We start from the raw sequence: 18161 nt of genomic DNA, 5'->3' as shown, positions 1-18161 counted from the left end.
TCTCATCAGGTAATCTTTCAATGCAAATACAGCTTTCAATGCACCATAAAGCTGTCAGGGCATGTTACAATAGGCTATGACATTACAACAAGCACGTTAAAATAGACACCATAGAGCAGTCATGGCACCTAGTTCAAGCAATGTCAATTAAGTGGGTAAGATTATTTCCCTTTAATCCTTATGGCTCAGACTACCAATGGATTGACTAAGACTACCCATCGATTCAACCCTAATAAAGGTTCAGCTTGAGGGCATTCAATTAGGAGCCATGGCAACTACCAAAGTGCATCAAATTATGACAAAGCCTATAACTCTCATATTTCGATTCCTTCAAAGTAAATCCTGCATCCAAATTTGGCTTTTCAAGCAAAAATATCTGAGGATTGAAGGGCGCATTATCAGCTTAGATGAATATATGAATCTCATTTTGGATGATGTAGAGGAAGTGTCTGTCAAGAAGAAGACTCGAAAACCATTAGGATGGATCTTATTGAAGGGAGACAACATCACCCTTATGATGAACACTAGAAAGTGAGTGAATTTACCTAGTTTGGAGGTGTGGAGCACTTTTGCATTGAAGTTTCATGCTTGTGCATGGGTAGTGGTCCATCAGAAGTAGTAGAGAAGCTTTCAAGAAGATTTCAAGTGTTGATACATTTCTTTAGCTCCCATCAGGTACTGCAATATTGATAAAGCCTCAGAATTAAAGTAAGCTAAATTTTCGAGAGATCAAGATGTGAAATCTTATAGCTTTAAATCAAATTCCTCAGAACATGTTGAATAGATATAGTTTCATATGGAAGCATGAAGCTTGTCATGCAAGAGACATTTTTTCTCGGAAGTCGCTTACATTCTAGATCCTTAGATATCATGTGATCGTAGAGTTGCCTTTGCATTTTATGGCTTCAATTACAACCTTTTCCTAAAGCTCATTAGAATCAACTTTCCCATGATAAAAAAAACCTTTTCATAGGAGAAACTCATCATGTATTATCTTTGCTTTGGGCAAGATATTTAAGAATCTATAATTAGAGAGAGAGAAGGCCAAGTGAAAGTGGGGGATGCTTATCAAGCTAGAGAGGGAGACCACTAATCCAATCATTGATATGGTGAATGAGTCAGTGATTAGAGATCTATATTGTGAGGGCTGCTCAAAACTTGGCAAAGCTATATGCAATGGCGGGGCACAATTGGATGCTTTTATTCGTGTAAGGGCCCATCCACTTAGGTTTTGGGCTAATTCCTTTCAATAAATAGCTTACACATTGCTCTCGCTTTCTCGAATGTCTTGAATATGTTGCTCATTTGTAAAAATGGGTAGAGTTTGCAAAAAAATTCTTTTTGAAAAGCTTAGGAAAAAACAACATTGTCAACAAGATAAAAAGGTTGGAAATTCCAAATAGGCTACATGGGCCTTATTAGGCCATTTGAATGGGCTACAACATCCAAATGCCTATAAAGGTCTTAATAGCCCATTAACCATGACCTAGTCTAAAAGGTCTCTCCCACCTCTCAACAAACAATAAGGTCTAAAAATCCTCTTCATAGATTTGGTTGAATTCCGCATGAAAGTTTTTAGCGTCACAACTCAGGGGTGGCATCAAGAGAAAATTGAGGTAGAACATCATCCAAAAGTCAAGGTGATGGTGAATAGACAATTTGGGATGGGTTAAGTCCTTTTCTAGAAAAGTGGCGATGTATAGCTCTACCTACCCATGCAATTGCCAAGTCTCAAGATGACTTCTAGGCCCAAGAGCATGTGACCATTTAATCCCTTAGAGTGGAACTTGAGGTAAGTGCTAACTTTTCCTTTGATGGTTTGAAGATTGGTCCTCTTGGAAGGTTGGAGATGCTAGTAGTACAACGACTTAGTAGTACCCCCTCTATGTGGGTCAAATTGGTAGTGTTAATGGAGGTGATGAGCTTAACAATGCTCACAAGATAGTTGTGATATTGGTGCTCAACAATGAGCTCATCAAAGTCACGTCTAATAGGTGAAAAAGAGCCAATCAAAAGAAAGGACCTCTTTCCCTATGTTTTTCCCATTGCATGTACCACAAGACTTTCAAAGTGAAACCTCTATCTTTGTGGAGCAAGTGTAAGCACTATACACAATTCCTATCACTATGAGGCCCAAAGAGATATCTAATGTATGATTCAAGATGCACAATGATCGTTCAAGTCTCCCAAGTGGACGGGATGGCAACTGGATGTCCAAGAAATTGCAATGGCAACCATAGTGTGTGTAGTGCCCTTCATGTCTAGCTACTTTGATCAATTCCATAGTGGCTATAAGTTGCCCCGTTTGATACACTAGTGGATTTCAAAAGATGAAGCATAAAATTTCCACAAAAAATAGTAAAAAACTAATTCACAAGCATCTCCACTCAATATTTGAAAAGTTAAGTCTTTGACTTAGACTAGGTCTAGGCAGCTACTACCGATCCCTCTATCTTCTCTATTTGTGTCATTGAGCAAGTGGGTTTAAAACTAGTCAAAAACTACAATTTACTTTTCAATCATGCATACACACACAAGATATCATGCCACAATCTACTCTCAAGTGGCTTAAACTATTACACTTGGAATACTATAAGGTCTTCATAGTAGATTTGCAAGTACCATTTAATGATTTATTGATGTTATCCTTTATCTTAGGGGTTATTCCCATCATCCTCATCTAAATTTTCCTTCTCTCACTATTTCTATCATCTTTCGGGTTCGTATCCAAATCCAAGTCATTGCCCTAAGACTTTTGACCTTTTTAAGGGGATTCAAAAGATTTCTTTGACTTCTTGCTAGAACCAACCATCAAGGTTTGTTACACAGTTAGTAGCTAGAGCCACCGGGAAAGTGTGAGAGAAACCTAGAACATAATACAATACAATATTTTTCCAATAGGCTTAGTATTGGTAATCTTATGGAGTAAAATGTATGTGTATGTCTATTGTTGTGTGATTTTTTATATGCACTCACTTTGTGACTATGCTAAAAGAGGATTTCAATAACATTAAGTAATACATAATGGCATCACGAATTTTAATTTTATTTGTGGTTTATGCTCAGATTTCATATTATGGCACCAAAAAGAGTGCCTGGCAAGCGAAAGGAATGTCTCACATCATAGTAAATGTCAAGTCAGCATGAAGCTACATTTAGGATGTGCTCCTAGGCGGATCATAGACCAGGAAGCATAATCATGTGTGAGACCTTTGGACACTCCTCCAAAGAAGAAAGGATGTGGTCCAAAAATATGTGTGTTCATTGACGATGAAGCACAAGTAGATGATGACTCTAATACCATTGACAAGATTACTGAGCAGACATGTAGTCACTTATATGTTCATTTCATTTATATGTCATAGTTGCTTATTTCACTCATTGTTGTTTATCATTATATATATAATTGCTTTGCTACTATTGTTTTTTATTGTTGTTTATTAACATTTGTGTTTATAGATACCAATGTGCACCATGAGGGTCTAGACAATAATGAAAAGATGAGTAGTGATAATGCTCAAGGGGAGGTCGAGGATGGAAAACAACAAAAGCACACAAGGCACCTGGGGAAGCAAGTCTCTCTAGGCTTGATGAAGGATGTACTTAGCCAATTTTATGTCAAGAAGAGGATGTTGCATCCTGTCATGCCTCTTTGTAGATTGGTGGCTCATGAGGCATTCGGAATTGCCACAGACGATGCTCAGTGGTTAATTCCTTCCTTTGATTCTACTGGTTATCTAGAGACTATGGGACACTTCCCTGTGTCAATTGTGGGTCCTAAAGGGGAGACCATACCTATGATAGCCAACAATCTAGATGACTGGGGTCCGATTTAGGATCAAAGAAATGAGGAGTTTGAGATGGCTCTTGGGAGAGAATGGCAAGATCTTAGTGGCAAGAAGTTATTGGTTTGGGATGGAAACCATAGGCTAAAACCATGGTGGATACGCATCAAAGAAAGAAAGTAATCATTTATACTTTTTCCATTATACATGTAGGCACTGAATATATGTATCCTATTCTTATATTATCTGATTTTCAATTATAGAGTACTCCGACAATGCTCAATTTCATATTTGTGTACGGTGTCAATTCATTGAGGTGCTAATGGAGAAGGAAGTAGAGCTACTACTCACATTGGATACCACCAATGCATAAGTATTCTTCCTTAAACTATGCTTCTCATTGTCATATTTATGATTACATTCTCATATTTCTGATTATGTTTGTTTCCAATAGTATTTCTAGGACACATGTAACTCTAAATATTGCTCATGAGGTGTACATGTTCCAAAAGTTTGGTCTTGCAAACAAAGAATCCATTCTAGGTAGATTGAGTCCAGACATGAGGAAGTGGGCTGAGGTTGAGATGAGTATAGAGGGAAGGAATTATCATGGTTCCGCTCCATGGTATAACTCTCCTTGCAATTTAATATATCAGCTTGTATGGAAGGTGCTTTTCTATCTCTAGCTCTCTTGTATGGAATGTGCTTTTCTATCTCTAGCTATATTTTTGTTTTTGTTTTTGCATGACAAGATGAATTCCATGCATTTATCTCAAAAGAAACTGCGAAGGTTGAGGCTCTTGGTATAGATGAGGCAGAGAGGAAGAAACTATTAGATAAGTCTATAAGAGCAGAAGAGGAGCACCTCAAAGATAGGGGTTACAAGTACTTATGCATTGCCAATCCCCAAAATGGGGATGATTTCTTTAAGTTGTTATTTAGCCTAAGGTGGGATGATGGGAACATGCTCAAAAGCACAAGAGACAAGTTGTATTGTCTTACAAGTTCAAAAATCTCTCCGGAAAGGTAATTTGTATTTACAAAGCACGTGCGTGTTGTCTTTTTTCTTCAATGTTTTCTATTCATGCATGTTGTTGTGCAACGCAGTAAAAAAATATTACTGAATCTTATGAGTCTTATGAGTCTTATGAAGTCTAAAGATCCCTAATACCCTCACTTTGGTGATTACAAGCTCTTTCGGGTTTACATAAAGAAAGAGACATATTGGGATCATTTGCATTTGGAGGCCGTGCTATAGATCCAAAGGATACAAGTAGAAGGTCCACAACTGCCAGACTCATTTGAGGAGTTCTTCAAACTTACCTTGAAGAATCATGCCATGCAGGTTGACATAACACAATACATCCATATTGCTTTTTTGAAATTTTCTTAATGTACGTGTCAATATTAACTTTTTGTAAAATGTTTGTAGGCTTTTGTATGTCTCATGGATGGAGTGAAGTCTTTAGACACTACAAAGAAGATGCCAAAGCTTGTGTATTCATCCAAACACATGATTTATAGGTTTATTTTGATTGTTCTGCATGAGGAGTAATCATTTCTTCTCTTATGGTAAGTGCTTTGATCATTATGGAGTCATTTGGATCGAGAATGTTGCAAATGGATACTACTATGTGTAGAAGAGAAGACATTGGGTGTAGCTCTGGAATTTACAAGAGAGTGGATTGATATCCATGATGAGAATACCATGTATTCTCCAACATTATGTGAGAGGAACTTGACGGCATGGGAGGCAAATGTTTGTCCTTGGTGGCTCGATTACCTTATGGGAGTTATCCCTAAGCAAGAGAAATATTTGCATAAGAATAAGTACTTTAACCCATGTAAAGCACCTTGTTGCTTTTGTAGAATTACTTTTTATGCTCATGCATGAGGGTTTAAAGGTTGAATCATGCTTGTAGGGTTCATGGAGGAGGTTCGTGCTTGTGATTCACTTGCCATGCCCATTTTTGTAGAAAAGCAAGCAAGTACAAGTATTGAGGGTGCAGAAGGAAGTGCTCAGGCCATTGAAGCTCACAAGGATACTACACAAGCCACCCAAGGTACTCATGATAATGTGCAGGCTACTCAAGCTACCATTGGGGCCACTACTACACCTCTTGCTAGCCCCGTTGACAAGAGAGGCAAAGGGCTTATGAGCCAACCAATTGAATGCTTAAAATAGTTTCATCAACCTTAAAAGAAGTCTATCCAATCTCATACGTGTTGTATGATATCCCATTCTTCCTAATGATACCTCGTTGAGGATTATTATTTGATGGCTGAAATGACTATTTATCTCTACTCTCTTTGTTTGCCATTTGTACTACACAAGAGATTTGAGCACTAAGTTAGTCCAATGAATATTTAGTGTAATGAAAAAACTTCTCCATTGGTTTTCATATTAGATTGAAATCAACTGTTCAACCACTTGATTCAATTTAGAAACTAATTTTGATGGAATGCCTAGTCTCATATTACAAACAGTGGCATTACGACTAATATATGCACCATATTCTTGAGAATCTTCATCATCATGATGTGCCTCAGGTATTTTCTCATCTTCTTCCTTAATTTGTTACTAAATATCATCATTAGGCTTGTTCTCTCCCTTGTTTCCAGCCATTTCTATTGACTAGTATAGTGCAGTTCGAGTAGACCCCTTGATACAAAAATGGCTATAACTTTTCACTCCAATATAAGAAGCAATAACTTTTTTATGGAAAACAAAGTCAATAAGTAGCTATTAAGGATTATCTATAACACTCAAATGCAATTTAAAAGCAAAACATTTTGAAAATATTATTTTATTACTGTACAAAATAGTATTGTACCTTGTAAAAGTAATGCTTTAGTATATCCACCTCTCTTAAGTCAAAAATAAAGTCTCCCAACCCTATGAAACATTGTATATGACCTACAGAAGTTGAATACAACCTACAATATTCTATACAAGTCCTCAAAATTCTCTAAATTATTTTGCAATACCTGTAACCAAGTTAAAAAAATTTCAAAAGTGGTCCCAATTCAATGTTTGAGTGAAATGCTTTGTCTAAGACCTATAATCAATCTGGAATAACTTGTAACACTTGTAGATGATTGAGAACCAACCAAAGTGAAGGTCTAAATACCCTACTACACCTGAATATAGTTCTTCCCTACTATAAGAAGTATAATGGCTGAAATTTTTATTGTAGTAATCCTATGATAACTTGTATAATCCATGTAACTGATCAATGGAGTCCCAATCAATGATATCTAGCTAAAAGCTTTAAATCCTCAATGACTCCACTGGTAGTACATGTGGTGAGGGATAAAATGGTATGATCGGCTCCCTACATGAGCTTTGAATCATTGGGAGGTGAGCAAAGTTCCCCCTATGTCGGTTGGTTACACCCCTTCAGGATCTTTAATAGTGGGGGAGGTTCACCTCATTATTGTCCCCCTATCTCCTTCGGCATTGAGCTTTTTCCTTGGTAGGAATATCAACATAGTAGAACAATTCTAATTAAGCAAAAAAGGATGAGATGCATAACTAAAATTTTCTTTTAGTCTTCAATGTTATGCAAGATTTGATCTATGAAAATTGGAATTAAGAAATAGAGGCTAGTTGAGGGTCTTACCAACACAATTTAGTGATTCATTGATTACAAGTACTTATCATTTACAATTTTTTTTCTTGGGAAAAGAGAATCATACAATCAAATTAGGGGCAAGGTAAAAATTAGGGGCACATTTTAGTCCAAATGCTATTTTTAGAGTTTTTTTAAATCACCAAAAAGTAGCTAAAAATAGGGTTTTCTTGTTACATTTTCCCAAATTTCTAAACTCTTTACCATTGTAATAAGCTAAACATTCATCCACCCACCTACAAACTAAAAATCATATGGGTCCCTTAATTTTAACCCTGATCAAGGTTATGCATCAAGACATTGTAAATGACATTCATGATGATGAAATAGGATTGAAATGAATGTTGAATTTCAAATAAAAAGTTCTTATCAATGAGAAGAAACACTAATCTCTGATCTATTGATCAATTTCAAAGAATTAATTGACCAAGAATCTCCCATCCATAAGTGGACAAGCTTTCAACAAGTGGATATTGAGAGATGTTAGAGATTAAGCATATAAAATACCTTGATCAAGGTTGAACGAGATGATTCATTCACTTGGAATCAAGCTTCAGTCCAATGGTTGAAGAGATTTCCATAATCCATCATAAAGCTCCAATAATCCATAGAATTTATACCACACATGCTTGAACAAGATTAACTACTTGAAGAATCAATGCTCTGAGCCTACTGGAACACTTGAATATCAAATATTTGATCCCTTTAAACAAAAGCCAAAAAATATAACTCCATTATGAGCTTCAAGAGGCTCAATGTGCTGGAATCTTTGAAATGTCTTCAATGTTGAAGCCAATATTTCTCCCAAATGGTAGTAGAGAAGTCTTGAAGGTTGAGCAGATCCAAATATTGGAGAAATTAAAGCTTTTAGATATGTGGCTATTTCTTCCCTACTATGTGTTAGGGTTTTCAATAAATAAAAGAAAGATTAAAGGTTGAAATATGTATATCCCTCTATTGAGAATGGTATAGGACACTTGTCCAAGAAGTGAGTAAGCAATGGAGAAGGGATCAATGGATGCGATGAGCTAGGGATGAAGAGTAGGAATTCAATGTAATTTGTGGTGCAATTTTTGGGCTTAGATCTACTGTTTCTTAGGTGTCATGCCTCAACGTTGGTAATGATAATGATTAGTAGAAGATAAGGAATCAATGTGCCAAGCTTAAGAGAAAGGATAAGATCATTGAGAGGCAAGAGATGAGATTTATTGATAGTCACCATGAAAGCTTCAGCCAAAAGCTTAAAAGAGAGAATGAAGACAAAGCGTGCCTTGAAAAGTAACTAGAATTTTAACCAAAACTGACTCTATTCTCCATATCTTTAACCATTTTACCTCTAAAATGGCTTGTATGGCTGCATGACTTTCCATTTTGTCCAAGATCCTCCAACTTTTTCTTCAAGTACTCTAGTTACCTATAACCAGATGTCCTTGGTCTCCTTGGTCATTGCACTTATCCATTTCCCAAACTAACACCCTATGCTTGAGTAACTAGGAAGTAATAAGCTTGTGGAATAAATCTAAGAAAAGATTGAACGGAATGGATCAAAGACCAATGATCTGATACCACTTGTCAAGGAAGGGCTAAGATGTTAGAGAAAGAAGAGTAGAAGAGAGAGAAAGACTAGAAAGATAGGAAAGAAGAAATAGAAGCCATGAAAAGTGATTACAAGTAGGTGAGATGAGAGACAGTAATTGTACTATGGTAAAAAGATATAAAAAATTGCATGTCTCATACCTTTTATACCTATGTTAGTGTGACAAGGTATATTTAATAATTATCTCACTTAAACATGTCTTTCGAGCTTACTCTCTCAATAAAACATGTCTTCTCCCAGCTTCCTACACCGAGCGAGACAAATCACGGTGTTGCTTGCCATAGCAACCGACTCTTTATGATTGCATAACAATGCACATTCAAATACATTTCTTCATTCTTAGAGAATAAATCCACTTTATTTTCATCTTGCATCTATTGAATGGGAATAAATCATGGCATGATCACCAAGTTTTTTAGCCTTGTTTACCAATAACTTGACATAACAAACAATTGAAAGCCACATACAACAAATGAATCCCAAACATTGTGAATAGCAAAGTATGTATATATATATATATATATATATATAATATAGCATCAAATTGCACATTCCATTGGGTAGAACAAATCAATCATTCTTCATTTCCCCACATTTTGTAATGTGAGATACAATGGACATGAGCCTATCATGGCCAAACTATTAATCAACATTGATATTAATATTCAGACCCCTTTCACATGCCTTAACCACTAACTCATCATAAAAAATTACATGGTTCCTAGCTTCTACTCATGTCTCTATTAAGTCCCTTAAGTTTGAGAACATCTTTACCCAGCTAGTCCATTGAAGCTACCTTTTGGAATATTCAATCAAAAATAATTTTCTATCTTTTAGTAAATCTTACAACCTTTTATTGAAAAAGTATTTTTCATGAAATATCTCATCTACTTAAAAATCTTTGTGGTGCAGGTGGTTGTAATATTCTGACTTTATTTTCAATTTTTCGGATTTCTCGCAAATTAGACTTGAAGAATTCTAAACCATCAAATAGAGAAATTCTCAAGCAAAATAGTCCGACGTTCGTAACACAACACTTTCTTGGGTTGATTGGGATTGTAGCCATCCTTTCGGACGTCACCATGCAAACGCGAGTCACGGGCCATAAGTCAAAATTGATCAAATGCATTTAAAACTTAGCAAAGTAAGGCAAGGTTTAAAGCTTTAAAGCTTAATGAAATAAGAAGAAAAAGAAGGAAATGATGATGAACAAGTCGTCGCGGCCTCCCCCCCTCCTATTTTTATCCCAAAAAAAAAATGATTCCTCATGCTCCCAAATTTGGAGATCAAGATTGCTGAAGAAAAAGCCTGAATTCTCCTCCTATATTACAATAGATAACTTCGACAATCTCCCCCTCTTCTCAGTTCGATGAGAGACTTGGATTGAAGCAAGATCATCCTGCAGCCATGCAAATCAGTCATGGCATCTCTCGTAGCCTCTCTGGACCTCAAAAATCTAATCCCCAGTGTTAGATTGCATCTTGAAAGCTTCCAAATTGCTGATTTGCCAAGATACCCTCCATAAAGAGCTCCTCTTCTTGGCCACAACCCTTTTTCTTCAATTTAGCTATAAATACGAGACATAAGGAGCCGTTTGAGGGCAGCTTGAGCAAAAGAGGAGAGGCTCTTCTAAGGATTATAGAGCAAGAAGGAGTGGGACAAGAGAAGTACAAGGATGGGAATTCTTGTCATGAGACAATGAGGATACTCCGCGAGCTCTTGAAATTGAATCCTCCATCCCTTCTACCCTACTTCCCTGTGGAATCAAGACTCTTCTCGATTTTCCTAAATTCCTAGTGTTCGCCAAACCCCCATCAATCAAGTTCCCATCAATCCAATTGCAACAACCCCAAGCTCTCTTCCCAAAAATTGCCTCTACGATCTCGTGATTAAAGACCATGGCCCCGAAGAAGAAAGTTATGAAGGTTGGGAAGGCAGGAGCTACCAATAACGTTGCGGATATAATCATTACAAATAGAATGATGAGTATGGGGATGACAAACGAAGCTATGAATACCATCAACCAAGCACTCGTCACGGATCTCGAGGTACTATATTTTTATAATAGAGGGAACTAGTAGGCCATCATCCCATGAATTGGCAACAAAAACTAAATTCGAAAAATAGGATTTTATTCATTTCCTTCATATAATCTTTTAAAGGAATTTTCCAACCGCAAATTCCAAGGGTAACTTGGGTTTGTACAAGATGAACCATAGCGAGTGCAAGGAAGGTACTATGAGACTTAATATTTTTTATTTATTGATATAACAAAACCTCTGATGGATAAACACGAACTCTAATTCTTGGTATATAAAAGACCTTGAGATGAAATTGTCAAAAGAATACCTTTCGTAATAAAACTAACTAAGATATTTTTTTATCACGCGCAAGGATCCACAAAAATCCATTGAGAAAAGTCCATCAAGGGAGTTGTTCTCAAAAATAGAATTCTTGTTTAGATTCAATCCGAACTAGATCCCAAGAAAGAGGAATGCCGAGAATATTATTGGAAGGTATTGCCACTTATGCTATGTTTTGCCTTGATATTATTACTTTTAGAAAGAAAAAATTTGTATTGGAAATAAATTTGTTAAAAGTTTATGTATAATGCATTCAAAATAAGATGTTTGTGATTGTAAGTTAGGTACTAATATTTCCTAAAATCATTAGGCTAAAAGATGGATAACTGAGTATAGATCGCTAACTAAGGTAGTATTCTAGTGAGCACAGAACGTCGACTAAGGCAATGTTCTTGATGGTGCTAGACCACCCCAAGGCTAGCATGAATAAAACCTACTCCAAGGGGTTTTCTTTTTTTGTTTCACATTACTGAGTATAGACCAAACATGACATGAAAGGTCTTGTCATAGGGAACTCTAGTTGGTAGGAGGAGGTAAGGATACCAGGGGACTTTGGTCATAAAGTCCTTAGGCTCTTACAAATTGCCCGCTATCCTTCAATTTCTAGATAGTGTCCTGGAAGTTCCAATACTAGTTCAGGAATTGAACTTCTACAGAATAATACCTTCAGGTTGATATCATTCTAGTTGGAATAGAAAACGTTGTAAAAAGTTACTTTTCTTAAAGGAACTATTAAGAAGAAATTTCTTTACTTTGTTTTTGTGTCATGAATTAAAGGCGTGTATCGAATTTGTATCAAGAGATAATTCAAAGAAGCTATTTTTATATGTTGAACCTAAGGTGGTAGGTGATTAAAAATACTCTCTTGAGGGAAGTGAGAGGATGGACCCTAGATCCAAACCTATGGTTGGGTGGTCTCTATAAGCCGAGAGCTTTCCTAAGAAGGAATAAAAATTGCATTTTTAATGGACCATTAGAGATTAGAAAGCCTGACTTTCATCACTTTAGAACCATGGGCAGAAGGGATCAAAGGGCCATAGTTCCCTTCATTTTCCATTTTCTTTGAACCTAACGCAATGTGAGACCATTTTAGTCAGCAATTTCTATTATAATTGATGGAATCTTGAATCGCTAACACTAGTCAACCATTAGTAGTTTATTTGACCAAAAAGACTTCCACTACGGAGTACACTCAAGGAGCCTAGTTAACAAACTCTAAGGGTTTTCATCAAAATCCTGAACGGCACTTTCTAGGACAGGTTTTCATGGGCTACTAAGAATGTACCACCAAGGAACACTTGACGGGCATGTTACAATTGGTATCAGAGAGCACATTGATATAGGACACAATGCAAGTAAATAAAATTGGTTATAATTACAGCATGAAATATCTCTCCCTTGAGTAGTGAAAATCTTCTCTTGTTAATATATGTTCTTGATTTCTGGTAGAAAGACAAACCTTGGGAATGATTCTTGATTTTCCAAGTTATTACGAAAGACGATGGATGTTAAGTGGAGGAGAGTATTGTTACATTGACACAAACCGTCTTGCTTACCTCCAAAATAATTTAAAGAGGCTAAGGTGGATGGAAACCCTTAAGGTTGCCAATATTTATATCTTCTATGAGGCCAACATGTTCACTAGAGGGCGACAAGTCAAATTAAACTAGTACATCTATAAGGAGGTTACAAAGGTTATACAAGCTAATCGAGACATGGTTGTAGGATGCTCCAGTTGCCGCAACTACAAAAAAGATGGATTACTTGATCTTCCCCTAAAATATAGATTTTTGGATATCTATTTCTAAAATTCTAATTACTATGCGATGGATGTATCTCAATGCCATGCCTAGATTGTGGTAGAAAAACCTTTTCCAAGAATAATATGAGCTCCCCAACCACTCGAATAATGTATTCCCTTCCTATTGATCTAAAGAATTATTTTTTTCCAATCATTTGTCTCCTTGATAATCAGGAATAGTGGGAAGATATTATTCGTTTGAAAATTTTTTCTGATTAAAATTAAAACTCTCTTTTGAAGTGTAAACTGTGATCATTATCAAAAGGCCAAGTAGTACATAATTCCCTTCCTAAGTTAATGAGGTAGAATAAGCAAGTAAACATCATTTTTTTAAAAATATGGTTGGAGAAAAAATTGATCATAAAAATTGCATAATTTCCAAGAACGTCACCCCGAATCTCAACATCGTAGAAGCTCAAGAGAAGGAATTTCTTCTCAAGCAGTACAAGCCACTGGAGTTTGATGGTAAAGGAAGGGACATTCCAACTGAAGCAGAAACATGGATAGAATCTATGGAAGACTATTTCACTGTTGCAGGGATTGCACCGTCAAATCAAGCCATGATCACCAAACTAAAACTCACACAAGATGCCCGTCTTTGGTGGAAACAGTGGTGAAGGACCAAAGAACGTCCTTGGAGTCGGCTACAGGAGGTACCAGTGCTCGCTCCAACATTCAGCCAGCATGGCAAGGACCATGCAGTAACACCCACTATCATTTGGGACAAGATTAAGGACACTGTGCATGGGAGATATCTTCCACCCACATATCAAGCCTAGAAGATGAAGAGTTCTTTAACCTAAAGCAGTTAAGCCTAATCTTGGAAGCTTACTACTCCAAATTCGTAACACTTCTACAATATGCACCTATGATGGATGCTTCATAGCAAGTATCCAAATTTTGCAATGGGCTAAATCCGCCCTTGAATACTGTTGAGAATCATGGACCTAGAACTAGATGAGCTATGGTGGATACAAATCAAACACGTGATACATGATTAGAATGAGAAATTATAACTTAAGTGAATTAGGTTCCAAGATAGATTAGCTCGAACTCATAAATACAATCTTGAGTGACTCAAACTAATTGTACCATTCATTAAAATAAGAGCCAAGTACATGCATTGTTTAGGTAATACCACTGTTCCTCACCGTGCTTATGGGATTTTGGACATCTCTTCCTAGAGCATACATCATTTGTCTATCTTCTAACCTCTTCAGAGCATACATCTAGCCTCTATGGGCAAGCATCATTTGTTATTCTCAATACACCCCCTCAAATGATGAGTCTCTACCCTTGCTAGCTTTTCCCCCCCTACATGATGACATGGCCCAGGAGACTAGCTCTTTGGCAGCTGTAACGTGTCCCCCCTGTCCACTTGTAGGACACATTTTGGCAGCCCATCGGGAAGAGAGTCTAGAAAGCACTGCCCCGCACTCACAAGGAATGTCACGGGGTTTGCAATCTAGGTCTTCCTGAGTCTACCACGAAGCAGAAGCATTCTGGCCGTTCCCACTTAGGACCGACCTGAATCAAGGTTTTCCTAACGGTCAAGTTCCTAGGAGGTAGCTAGTGTCAAGCCCCATACAAACTACTTTGCGCAGAAACATCAGGGTCGAAGCGGATTTCACTTGATTCAAGGAGAATGAGAAATGAGAGGGATGTGAAGCTCGACCTCTCTGCTCGTAAGGCATAGTCCCATTCCGTTCCCCTAAAATAGCATAAACCGAGACTCTAACTTTATAGATTCTAGGTCATTGTTACCTCGTTGTCAATTCCTTTGAGAAAAGTTCCCGGCCAACTAGGACCACCCTTCCGTAGGACAGACCCAGAGTCATGTCCATCGCACTTTCCTCAGGTTGCTTTAGTTATCTAATTACCTACCACATTTAGTTTGACAAGCAAAAATAGCTTCCTTAATTAACCAATTAAACACGGGTTCCTTCACGTAACTTAGTCATCACTGACACAGAAAAAAAATGTCAAGCAAGTTCCTTTTTCAACATTTGATCTTTATCCAAGGATCAACCATCTTGGCGAAAAGAATATGCATATATTTTTCCAAAATACCTAACAGAGCTTCCACCAACAAGGGAAGCAGATCATGCAATTCAACTCATTCCAGGCACTACCCTCATTGAACGGCCCTACCAAATGTCAATTCCTAAATTGAGCTAAAAGAACAACTCAAACAACTATTAGACCACAGATACATTCGGCCAAGTATGTCACCATGGGGAGCCCCGATACTATTTCAGAAAAAGAAAGATAGAACACTCCGTCTTTGTATCAATTACCGTGGATTAAACTAGGTGACAACAAATACCTAATTCCCAAGATAGATGAGGCTTGACCGACTTTTCAAATATCGTTATTATCAAATAAGAATTAGGGAGGAAGATATCCTAAAACTACTTTTAACACAATGTACAGTCATTATAAGTTTATTGTGATGTCATTTGGATTAATAAATGCTCCTGCCACCTTCAATAGGTTAATGAAAGACATTTTTTGACCCTACCTTGATTACTCTGTCCTCGTCTTCTTTGATGATATCTTAACATATTCCAAGAATGAAGAAGACCATGGACCACATCTACAAATAGCTCTTGAAACAATGAGAGCCCACAAACTGTATGCTAAAAAGAAGACCACGGACCACATCTACAAATAGTTCTTGAAATAATGAGAGCCCACAAATTGTATGCTAAAAAGAAAAAATGTGCCTTCTTCAAAAAGTACATTGAATATTTAGGATTCATAGTATCGGCAGATGGCATTTTAGTGGATCCTGCCAAGGTCCATGTACAAGATTGGCCACCCCCAACAATGGTTAAGGAAGTGCGAAGCTTCTCTGTATGTGAGGTGGTATGGAGGTGGTAATAAATTTTATTATCGAAACTTTCGAAGCTTCTCTGCACCCAATGCCTTTGTGAAAATGTCAGCTATCTGATCCTGTGTGTTGACATATACCAAGTCAATCTCTCTTGCAAGTACCTTCTCTCTCACAAAGTGGTAGAGCACCTCAATGTGTTTTGTCCTAACATGGAACACTGGATTCCTAGCTAACTGTATGCTACTCATGTTGTCACAATGAATGACAACTGGACCATCTCCCTGTACATTCAAATCACCTAATAACTTTTGCATCTATATCACCTCACATGCTACCAAAGCAGCACCTCTATACTTAGCCTCTATACTCGATAAAGCAATTGTAGGTTGCTTTTTGTTGCTCCATGTAACTGCTGCACATCCAAGGAAAAACATGTATTCACTAGTAGAACTTCTGTCTGACATGCTACCAGCCCAATCTACATCTGTGTATCCAAAGACCTGTACGTCCTTACCTGCCTCATAAAAAAGTCCATAATGTAAAGTGGACTTCACATATCTCAATATACGTCTAGTTGCATCCAAATGAGGCTTTCTAGGCATTTGCATAAATTGACTAACAAGGCCAACAACATAGCTCAAGTCTGGCCTTGTGATAGTCATGTAAATCAAACTCCCTACTATCCTCCTGAACATAGTAGGGTCTTCTATATCATCCCCAAAGTTGGCACTCAACTTCACATTTTGCTCCAATGGTACTGAAAGAGGCTTACATGATGTCATACCATACTTGGATAACATATCCAAGCCATACTGCCTTTGGGATAGCCATATACCATCATCACATCTAATCACCTCAATATCAAGAAAGTATCTTAGCTCACCCAAATCTTTCATCTCAAACTTTTTCTTCAAGAAGTCCTTAACTTCAGCAATCCCATTCTCATTGTCACCTGTAATAATCAAGTCATCCACATAGATGACTATTATGACCAAACCTGCATCTCCCTTTCTCACATAAAGTGAGTGATTAGCATCAGAAATACAAAATCCAATATTGACAAGATACTCTCCCATCTTGTCAGACCATGCTCTAGGTGCTTGCTTCAGCCCATAGAGCGACTTCTTTAACCTACACGCATATGCGGGATGCTCTAAATCCTCATAACCTACTGGCTGCTCCATATACACTTCTTCTTGCAATTCACCATGCAAGAAGGCATTCTTAACCTCCATTTGCTACAAACTCCAACCTTTGGCTACTGCCAAGGCAATTACACATCTAATAGTTGCCATCCTAGCAATTGGATTGAATGTCTCTTCATAATCTATACCATATGTTTGAGCATAGCCTTTTGCAACAACCAGCCTAGCTTTATACCTACTAACTGAACCATCTACATTATGGTTGACTTTGTAAACCCACTTATAGCCAATAGCTTTCTTATCCTTAGGTAAGGGTACCAAATCCCAAGTCTTATTGCCTTCTAATGTAGCCATCTCCTCATCCATTGCTGCATCCCAATGAGCATGACCACAACATCCTCAAAACAAGTGGGCTCAACATCCTCAACTAGTTTCACCATATAAGCATAATGGTGAGCTGCATAACCTTCAAAACCAAATCTTTAAACAGGATATCTGATCGTGCTAGATTTGCATACCACCGGATCACTCAATGGAGCCTTTACATTACTATGAGCTCTCTGTACACCTAGTGTCCTGACTGAAGGAATACCAAGCTCCTCATCCAAACTCTCTGAACCACTAGAATCTCCATCAAATCCCAAATGGCTGGTAGATGCATCATTACCATCCAGCACTTTCTTCTTTCCTTTGTCCTTCCTTGCAATACTTATAGATCCACCTGAAGATGTGGGGCTACTCCTTAGTCTCCTAGACCAAGGGCTCACTATACATATAGTACCAGATGATGTTTTTGGTCCACTAAGACTCTGTGATTCTTGTTTTTCTTTCTACACATAGTGGTCCTGATCATTATCATCATCTAATACATCACTACTAGGTGTATACCAACTACTCATCTCATCAAAGATAACATCCTTGCTCACTCTAAACTCACCTGTAATAGGGTTATAACAGTGATACCCTTTCTGCTCTAAAGAGTATCCAATAAAAATACATTTT

At 37.4% G+C, this 18161-nt stretch overlaps 1 pseudogene; it reads left to right on the top strand.

Moving 5' to 3' along the window:
* The first annotated feature begins 268 nt into the window (after nt 1–268).
* Nucleotides 269–535, top strand: LOC148028218 (uncharacterized; annotated as a pseudogene).
* The last annotated feature ends 17626 nt before the right edge of the window (nt 536–18161 follow it).

This window comes from Lygodium microphyllum, chromosome 12 (genome assembly GCF_053477565.2).
Source record: "Lygodium microphyllum isolate KBCC chromosome 12, Lygodium_microphyllum_v1.1.10, whole genome shotgun sequence".
Taxonomy (NCBI): domain Eukaryota; kingdom Viridiplantae; phylum Streptophyta; class Polypodiopsida; order Schizaeales; family Lygodiaceae; genus Lygodium; species Lygodium microphyllum.
Note: the sequence above shows the minus strand (reverse complement) of the source record. Positions and strands in the feature narration are given on the sequence as shown.